Here is an 11,407-nt window from a genome sequence, read left to right on the forward strand (position 1 = left end):
AGAAGCCCTGATGGTGCAGTGGTTAAAGCACTTGGCTGCTAACCAAAAGGTCGGCAGTTCAAAACCACTAGCTGCTACGCAGGAGAAAATTGTGGCAGTCAGCTTTCATAAAGATTTCAGCCTTGGAAACCGTAGTGCTACTCTATCCTACAAGGTCGCTATGAGTTGGAATCTACTGAAAACAATGGGTATAATATAGTTTGGAGTACATCAGAAAGATGGTAGTACTGAAGAGAGAGGTACAGAGATTCATATAGCATAATAGACTAGCTCACCAGGTGGAGTACAGAGGAATCAAATTGACTATATCTGTAGAAAGAGATGATGGAAAAGCTCAACATCATCAGTCAGAACAAGGCCAGGGGCCGACTGCAGATCAGACCATCAATTACTCATATGCAAGTTCAAGGTGAAAGTGAAGAAATTAGAACAAGTCCACAAAAGCTAAAGTACAGGGCGAGGCCAAGATGGCGGACTAGGTGGACGCTACCGCGGATCCCTCTTGCAACAAAGACTCGGAAAAACAAGTGAATCAATCACATACTTAACAATCTACGAACTCTGAACGACAAACACAGATTTAGAGACGGAGAACGAACAAATACGGGGAGACAGCGATTGTTTTCAGAGCCAGGAGCCAGCGTACCAGTCAGCGGATTTTCTGGAAAAACTAGTTTCCCAGTGATGGCTCAGAGACAGCAGTCCATATCAAACCACTTAAAGAAGCAGACCATGACAGCTTCTCCAACCTCCCAAACAAAAGAATCAAAATCTATCCCAAATGAAGACACAATCCTGGAATTATCAGATACAGAATATAAAAAACTAATTTACAGGATGCTTAAAGACATCACAAATGAAATTAGGCAAACTGCAGAAAAAGCCAAGGAACACACCGATAAAACTGTTGAAGAACTCAAAAAGATTATTCAAGAACATAGTGGAAAAATTAATAAGTTGCAAGAATCCATAGAGAGACAGCATGTAGAAATCCAAAAGATTAACAATAAAATTACAGAATTAGACAACGCAATAGGAAGTCAGAGGAGCAGACTCGAGCAATTAGAATGTAGACTGGGACATCTGGAGGACCAGGGAATCAACACCAACATAGCTGAAAAAAAAATCAGATAAAAGAATTGAAAAAAATGAAGAAACCCTAAGAATCATGTGGGACTTTATCAAGAAGGATAACTTGCGGGTCATTGGAGTCCCAGAACAGGGAGGGGGGACAGAAAACACAGAGAAAATAGTTAGAAGAACTCCTGACACAAAACTTCCCTGACATCATGAAAGACGAAAGGATATCTATCCAAGATGCTCATCGAATCCCATTTAAGATTGATCCAAAAAGAAAAACACCAAGACATATTATCATCAAACTCGCCAAAACCAAAGATAAAGAGAAAATTTTAAAAGCAGCCAGGGAGAAAAGAAAGGTTTCCTTCAAGGGAGAATCAATAAGTTCAGACTACTCAGCAGAAACCATGCAGGCAAGAAGGGAATGGGACGACATATACAGAGCACTGAAGGAGAAAAACTGCCAGCCAAGGATCATATATCCAGCAAAACTCTCTCTGAAATATGAAGGCGAAATTAAGATATTTACAGATAAACACAAGTTTAGAGAATTTGCAAAAACCAAACCAAGGCTACAAGAAATGCTAAAGGACATTGTTTGGTCAGATGACCAATAATATCAGGTTCCAGCACAATACAAGGTCACAAAACAGAACGTCCTGATATCAACTCAAATAGGGAAAGCACAAAAACAAATTAAGATTAATTCTAAAAAATAAATAAATAAATAAAATAATACACATAACAGGGAATCATGGAAGTCAATAGGTAAAAGATCACAATAATCAAAAAGAGGGACTAAATACAGGAGGTACTGAACTGCCAGATGGAGAGTGATACAAGGCGATATAGAACGATACAAGTTAGGTTTTTACTTAGAAAAATAGGGGTAAATAATAAGGTAACCACAAAAAGGAATATCAACTCCATAACTCAAGATAAAAGCCAAGAAAAATGTAACGACTCAACTAACATAAAGTCAAACTTTATGAAAATGAGGATCTCACAATTTACTAAGAAAAACGCCTCAGCACAAAAAAGTATGTGGAAAAATGAAATGGCCAACAACACACATGAAAAGGCATCAAAATGACAGCACTAAAAACTTATTTATCTATAATTACGCTGAATGTAAATGGACTAAATGCACCAATAAAGAGACAGAGAGTCACGGACTGGATAAAGAAACACGATCCATCTATATGCTGCCTACAAGAGACACACCTTAGACTTAGAGACACAAACAAACTAAAACTCCAAGGATGGAAAAAAATATATCAAGCAAACAATAAGCAAAAAAGAAGAGGAGTAGCAATATTAATTTCTGACAAAATAGACTTTAGACTTAAATCCACTACAAAGGATAAAGAAGGACACTATATAATGATAAAAGGGACAATCGATCAGGAAGACATAACCATATTAAATATTTATGCACCCAATGACAGGGCTGCAAGATACATAAATCAAATTTTAACAGAATTGAAAAGTGAGATAGACACCTCCACAATTATAGTAGGAGACTTCAACACACCACTTTCGGAGAAGGACAGGACATCCAGTAAGAAGCTCAATAGAGACACGGAAGACCTACTTACAACAATCAACCAACTTGACCTCATCGACTTATACAGAACTCTCCACCCAACTGCTGCAAAATATACTTTTTTTTCTAGGGCACATGGAACATTCTCTAGAATAGACCACATATTAGGTCATAAAACAAACCTTTGCAGAGTCCAAAACATCGAAATATTACAAAGCATCTTATCAGACCACAAGGCAATGAAACTAGAAATCAATAACAGAAAAACTAGGGAAAAGAAATCAAATACTTGGAAAATGAACAATACCCTCCTGAAAAAAGTCTGGGTTATAGAAGACATCAAGGAGGGAATAAGGAAATTTCATAGAATGCAACGAGAATGAAAATACTTCCTATCCAAACCTCTGGGACACAGCAAAAGCAGTGCTCAGAGGCCAATTTATATCGATAAATGCACACATACAAAAAGAAGAAAGAGCCAAAGTCAGAGAACTGTCCCTACAACTTGAACAAATAGAAAGTGAGCAACAAAAGAACCCATCAGGCACCAGAAGAAAACAAATAATAAAAATTAGAGCTGAACTAAATGAATTAGAGAACAGAAAAACAATTGAAAGAATTAACAAAGCCAAAAGCTGGTTCTTTGAAAAAATTAACAAAATTGATAAACCATTGGCTAGACCGACTAAAGAAATACAGGAAAGGAAACAAATAACCCAAATAAGAAATGAGAAGGACCACATCACAACAGAACCAAATGAAATTAAAAGAATCATTTCAGATTATTATGAAAAATTGTACTCTAACAAATTTGAAAACCTAGAAGAAATGGATGAATTCCTGGAAAAACACTACCTACCTAAACTAACACATTCAGAAGTAGAACAACTAAATAGACCCATAACAAAAAAAGAGATTGAAACGGTAATCAAAAAACTCCCAACAAAAAAAAGCCCTGGCCCGGACGGCTTCACTGCAGAGTTCTACCAAACTTTCAGAGAAGAGTTAACACCACTACTACTAAAGGTATTCCAAAGCATAGAAAATGACGGAATACTACCCAACTCATTCTATGAAGCCACCATCTCCCTGATACCAAAACCAGGTAAAGACATTACAAAAAAAGAAAATTATAGACCTATATCCCTCATGAACATAGATGCAAAAATCCTCAACAAAATTCTAGCCAATAGAATCCAACAACACATCAAAAAAATAATTCACCCTGATCAAGTGGGATTTATACCAGGTATGCAAGGCTGGTTTAATATCAGAAAAACCATTAATGTAATCCATCACATAAATAAAACAAAAGATAAAAACCACATGATCTTATCAATTGATGCAGAAAAGGCATTTGACAAAGTTCAACACCCATTTATGATAAAAACTCTTACCAAAATAGGAATTGAAGGAAAATTCCTCAACATAATAAAGGGCATCTATGCAAAGCCAACAGCCAATATCACTCTAAATGGAGAGAACCTGAAAGCATTTCCCTTGAGAACGGGAACCAGACAAGGATGCCCTTTATCACCGCTCTTATTCAACATCGTACCTGAAGTCCTAGCCAGGGCAATTAGGCTAGACAAAGAAATAAAGGGTATCCGGATTGGCAAGGAGGAAGTAAAGTTATCACTATTTGCAGATGACATGATTATATACACAGAAAACCCTAAGGAATCCTCCAGAAAACTACTGAAACTAATAGAAGAGTTTGGCAGAGTCTCAGGTTATAAAATAAACATACAAAAATCACTTGGGTTCCTCTATATCAACAAAAAGAACACCGAAGAGGAAATAACCAAATCAATACCATTCACAGTAGCCCCCAAGAAGATAAAATACTTAGGAATAAATCTTACCAAGGATGTAAAAGACCTATACAAAGAAAACTACAAAGCTCTACTACAAGAAATTCAAAAGGACATACTTAAGTGGAAAAACATACCTTGCTCATGGATAGGAAGACTTAACATAGTAAAAATATCTATTCTACCAAAAGCCATCTACACATATAATGCACTTCCGATCCAAATTCCAATGTCATATTTTAAGGGGATAGAGAAACAAATCACCAATTTCATATGGAAGGGAAAGAAGCCCCGGATAAGCAAAGCATTACTGAAAAAGAAGAAGAAAGTGGGAGGCCTCACTCCTCCTGATTTCAGAACCTATTATACAGCCACAGTAGTCAAAACAGCCTGGTCCTGGTACAACAACAGGCACATAGACCAATGGAACAGAATTGAGAATCCAGATATAAATCCATCCATGTATGAGCAACTGATATTTGACAAAGGACCAGTGTCAGTTAATTGGGGAAAAGATAGTCTTTTTAGCAAATGGTGCTGCCATAACTGGATATCCATTGGCAAAAAAATGAAACAGGACCCATACCTTACACCATGCACAAAAACTAACTCCAAGTGGATCAAAGACCTAAACATAAAGACTAAAACGATAAAGATCATGGAAGAAAAAATTGGGACAACCCTAGGAGCCCTAATACAAGGCATAAACAGAATACAAAACATTACCAAAAATGATGAAGAGAAACCCGATAACTGGGAGCTCCTAAAAATCAAACACCTATGCTCATCTAAAGACTTCACCAAAAGAGTAAAAAGACCACCTACAGACTGGGAAAGAATTTTCAGCTATGACATCTCCGACCAGCGCCTGATCTCTAAAATCTACATGATTCTGTCAAAACTCAACCACAAAAAGACAAACAACCCAATCAAGAAGTGGGCAAAGGATATGAACACACATTTCACTAAAGAAGATATTCAGGCAGCCAACAGACACATGAGAAAATGCTCTCGATCATTAGCCATTAGAGAAATGCAGATTAAAACTACGATGAGATTCCATCTCACACCAACTAGACTGGCATTAATCCAAAAAACACAAAATAATAAATGTTGGAGAGGCTGCGGAGAAATTGGAACTCTCATACACTGCTGGTGGGAATGTAAAACGGTACAACCACTTTGGAAATCCATCTGGCGTTATCTTAAACAGTTAGAAATAGAACTACCATACAACCCAGAAATCCCACTCCTTGGAATATACCCTAGAGATACAAGAGCCTTCACACAAACAGATATATGCACACCCATGTTTATTGCAGCTCTGTTTACAATAGCTAAAAGCTGGAAGCAACCAAGGTGTCCGTCAATGGATGAATGGGTACATGGAGGAATCTGGAAGGCATTATGCTGAGCGAAATGAGTCAGAGGCAAAAGGACAAATATTGTATAAGACCACTATTATAAGATCTTGAGAAATAGTAAAAACTGAGAAGAACACATACTTTTGTGGTTACGAAGTGGGGAGGGAGGGAGGGAGGGAGAGGGTTTTTTATTGATCAATGAGTAGATAAGAACTGCTTTGGGTGAAGGGAAAGACAACACTCAATACATGGAAGGTCAGCCCAATTGGACTGGACTAAAGAGCTTTCTGGGATAAAATGAATGCTTCAAAGGTCAGCGGAGCAGGGGCTGGTCTGGGGAACATGGTTTGAGGGGACTTCTAAGTCAATTGGCAAAATAATTCTATTATGAAAACATTCTACATCCCACTTTGAAATGTGGCGTCTGGGGTCTTAAATGCTAACAAGCGGCCATCTAAGATGCATCAATTGGTCTCAACCCACCTGGAGCAAAGGAAAATGAAGAACACCAAGGCCACACGACAACTAAGAGCCCAAGAGACAGAAAGGGCCACATGAACCAGAGACTTACATCATCCTGAGACCAGAAGAACTAGTTGGTGCCCGGCCACAATCGATGACTGCCCTGACAGGGAGCACAACAGAGAGCTCCTGAGGGAGCAGGAGATCAGAGGGATGCAGACCCCAAATTCTCATAAAAAGACCATACTTAATGGTCTGACTGCGACTAGAGGAATCCCGGCGGCCATGCTCCCCAGACCTTCTGTCGGCACAGGACAGGAACCATCCCCGAAGACAACTCATCAGACATGAAAGGGACTGGTCAGCGGGTGGGAGAGAGATGCTGATGAAGAATGAGCTAATTAAATCAGGTGGACACTTGAGAGTGTGTCGGCAACTCTTGACTGGAGGGGGAATGGGAAGATAGAGAGAGAGGGAAGCTGGCAAAATTGTCACGAAACGAGAGACTGAAAGGGCTGACTCAATAGGGGGAGAGCAAGTGGGAGAAGGGAGTAAGATGTACGTAAACTTACATGTGACTGACTGATTGGATTTGTAAATGTTCACTTGAAGCTTAATAAAAGTTAATTAAAAAAAAAAAAGCTAAAGTACAACCTTGAATATATCGACCTGAATTTAGAAAACACCTCAGGAATAAATTTGACATGTTGAACACCAATGATTGAAGACCAGAAGAGTTGTGGAATGACATCAAGGATATCATATACAAAGAAAGCAAGAGGTCATTAAAAGACGGGAGAGAAAGAAAAGACCTAAATGGATGTTAGAGGAAACTCAGAAATTTGCTCTTTAATGTTGAGTAGCTAAAGCAAAAGGAAAAGATGATGAAGTAAAAGAGCTGAACAGGAGGTTTCAATGGGCAGCTCGAGAAGACAAAGTATTAGGATGACAGGTGCAAAGACCTGGAGATAGAAAACCAAAAGGGAAGAGCACGCTCAGCATTTCTCAAGCTGAAAGAACTGAAGAAAAAATTCAAGCCTCACATTGCAATACTGAAGAATTCTATGGGGAAAATATTAAACAACGCAGGAAGCATCAAAAGAGGATGGAAGGAATATACAGAGTCACGGTACCAAAAAGAATTGGTCAACTTTCAGCCATTTCAGGAGGTAACATATGATCAGGAACCAATGGTATTGAAGGAAGAAGTCCAAGCTGCTCTGAAGGCACTGGCAAAAAACGAGGCTCCGGGAATTGACAGAATATCAACTGAGATGTTTCAACAAACAGATGCGGCACTGGAAGTGCTCACTCATCTATGCCAAGAAATGTGGAAGACAGCTACCTGGCCAACAACATGGAAGAGATTTATAGTTATGCCTATTCCCAAGGAAGGTAATTCAACTAAATGCAGAAATTATCGAACAATATCATTAATATCACATGTATGCAAAATTTTACTGAAGGTAATTCAGAAGCTGCTGCAGCATTATATTGACAGGGAACTGTCAGAAATTCAAGGCAATTTAGAAGAGGATGGGGAACCAGGGATATCATTGCTGATGTCAGGTGTATCCTGGCTGAAAGCAGACAATACCAGAAAGATATTTATATGTGTTTTATTGACTATGCTAAGACATTGGATCATAAGAAATTATGGGTGACATTGCAGAGAATGGGAATTCCAGAACACTTAATTGTGCTCATGAGGAAACTGTACATGGATCAAGAGGAAGTTGTTCAAACAGAACCATGAGATATTACATGGTTTAAAATCAGGAAAGGTGTGCATCAGGGTTGTATCCTTTCACCACACCTATTCAATCTGTATGCTGAGCAAATAATCCCAGAAGCTGCACTATATGAAGAAGAACAGGATATCAGGATCAGAGGAAGACTCATTAACAACCTGCATTATGCAGATGACACAATCTTGCTTGCTGAAAGTGAAGAGGGTTTGAAGCACTTACTGAAGAAGATCAAAGACTACAGCTTTCATATGAATTACACCTCAACATAAAGAAAACAAAAATCCTCACAACTGGACCAATCCTCACAACTGGCATCATGATAAACGGCAAAAAGGTTGAGGTTGCCAAAGATTTCATTTTACTTGAGTCCACAGTTAACACTCATGGAAGCAGCAGTCAAGAAATCAAAAGATACATTGCATTGGGAAAGTTGGCTGCAAAAGACCTCTTTAAAATGTTGAAAAGAATGATGTCACCTTGAGAACAAAAGTGTGTCTGACCCAAGCCATGGTGTTTTTAATTGCCTCATGCATGCGAAAGCTGGACAATGAATAAGGAGGACCAAAGAAGAATTGGCACCTTTGAATTGTGGTGCTGGCGAAGAATAGTGAATATACCATGGACTGTCAAAAGAACGAAGTAAAACCAGAATGCTCCTTAGAAGCAAGGATGGTGAGACTATGTCTCACATACTTTGGACATGCTATCAGGAAGGATCAACCCCTGGAGAAAGACATCATGCTTGGTAGAGAGTCAGAGAAAAAGAGGAAGACCCTTAACGAGATGGACTGACACAGTGGCTGCAACAACGGGCTCAAGCATAGCAACAATTTTGAGGATGGTGCAGGACCAGGCTGTGTTTCATTCTGTTGTGCATAGGGTTGCTATGAGTCGGAACCGACTCAACCGCAGCTAACAACAACGACAACAATAGAATAGTTGAAACACCACACAAATAAAGAAATTATGAAGGGATAAATGGCAGCTGCCATTTTCTCTGAAGGAAAACCGACTTGAAAATACAAAAGATGATGGCTGTTTTTAAAGTATCAGTTTGGTCAGTTGGAGACTGAGAGGATGAAGAACTGAGAATTATCCTCAGTGACGATTCGACAATATGGTAAAAACAATACTTATTTCATGCAAAATTCTGATGAGTTAAGGTTACAAGGAATACTGGTTAAAAGTGAAGACCCAACAAGAATTACCACCATCTGCTACCAGTTTCCTAGATTTTCTGGTGTGGAAAGAAACAAGAAATGAGAATAAAAAGTTTACATGAAGTGTTCCATAATCTGTGTAAAGTAGACTGTTGTCTGGCATTTACAGATTCAATATGTATTTGAGTGTTCATGAGCAACAAGATATCTATGATAGAAGGTACTTGTAATAATTTGCATTTGGCTTACATTAGCAAGGTAATCAGAATATGTCCTGCAAAGCTTTCTGAGCACACAGCCTTGGCCCTCATTAGGCATTCTTCTTTCCCTCCATATGGTTGGATACATAGCAGGAACTGATGTGAAGTGTTGCACATTAGGGTCCCTTGTTGAAATTTACTTATACAGGGGATAAGAATAGGGATAGAAAGGTACTGCTAGACAGTGAAGAGAAAGTGAAAATAAACAAATAAATAAATTTTTGTGATTGTATTTAGTTAGAAATTTTTTTTTTTATTATATTAGCCCTGTATTCTTAGCATCACTAAGAGTTTCAAAGGCTTGCTTAAAATTTTCAGTAATATTTTAATGAATTTTATGAGCAGATTAGTTATAAAGGTAATACTTATGGATTTGGGAAATCATGGATGTTTCAAAATGTATTCCTCATAAACAGCAAGAGTCTACTAGGTGTGTGTATATATATATATAATCCACCCAGTGCCGTCGAGTCGATTATATATGTATATATATATATATTTTTTTTTAATAAATTATGGTCCCCTGAGTGGAAAGACAGGATGAGCAATCTTCCCCTATTACAGAGTGACTTCAACAAGACTTAGATTTCATTTTGGTAGGGCAAGATAATCCACTATTATGGGACTGGTCTTGTGGGAAACTGTTAAATGAACAGGACTTTTTCCTGATCTCAATGCCTGTTCCATTCACAGCTATCCTTAACCATAACTGACCCCTTCACTCTTGACTCTGGCTCTATCAGGCTAACTATTGCTGTCCTAAGTTACCTGTATGCTCAGTACTTCTGTCTCCAATCACCATTTCTTTGCTTTGTAATTCACCTTATTAGGACCAGTAATGAGCTAAAGTGAAAATTAATATAAATTTATTAAATTAATCTACATTTTTTAAAAATAATAGAATAAGGCTAGAGATACTTCTAGAGAGTTTCTTTCCTTCCTGGGAATAAAGGATATAAAGGTAATAAAGGAAATTACCAATTTAGTTGGAAAAAATGTTGTCAGTTGATGCCAACCCATGGCAACCCTATGTGTGTCTGAGTAGAGCTATCCTTCATAGGGTTTTCAACGGCTGATTTTTTGGAAGTAGATTGCCAGGACTTTTTCAAGATGCCTCTGGGTGGACTCAAACACCCAAACTTTTGGTTAACAGTGAATGGGTTAATGGTTTGCACTACTCAGGAACTCCATGATAATTCATGACCAAACCAAACCCATTGCTTTTGAGTCAATTCGAAGTCATAGCAACCCTATAGGAGAGAGTAGAACTGCCCTATAGGGTTTCCAAGACTTTAAATCTTTATGGAAGCAGACTGCCACATCTTTCTCCCTTGGAACAGCTGGTGGGTTTGAACCACCAACCTTTTGGTTAGCAGGTGAGCGCTTTAACCACTGCATCTCAGTGCTCCTTATGATCATTAAAAAAAAAAAAAAAAAACCCATTGCCATTGAGTAGATTCCAACTCATAGCGACCCTATAGGACAGAGTAGAGAGTGCCTCACAGGATTTCCAAGGAGTGGCTCGTGGATTTGAACTGCCAACCTTTTGATTAGCAGCTGAACACTTAACCACTACTCTACCATCATTCATGAGTAGTGATAATTCTGTTTGATCCAAAGATGTGCCCACACTTATGACAGGTTATGACAAGCAAGAAACATGTTTTTTGCAAAGACAGGGACTTGACATGTCCTTCCTCTCAAATTATCATGTAATGCTTAGCCAACCAGGCTGTCTTAAAGACTTAATCTTTGGGTTTTACATTATATAGTGCTAGAAAACCCAGAAGGTTATGCCAGTTTACTTCCTTCAGCACCCACCCTGTCTTGATATCAATGCTCTGAATTGTAAAGGCAACATGCAACTACCAACTCTTTGACTTACCATCTTCAAGATTACTAATTGCCAAAGGAATTAATCTAGAATTCACTATTTTGTATCATTTGTTATCTAAAAGAATTTTAAGACC

Source organism: Elephas maximus, chromosome 1 (genome assembly GCF_024166365.1).
Source record: "Elephas maximus indicus isolate mEleMax1 chromosome 1, mEleMax1 primary haplotype, whole genome shotgun sequence".
Classification (NCBI taxonomy): Eukaryota; Metazoa; Chordata; class Mammalia; order Proboscidea; family Elephantidae; genus Elephas; species Elephas maximus.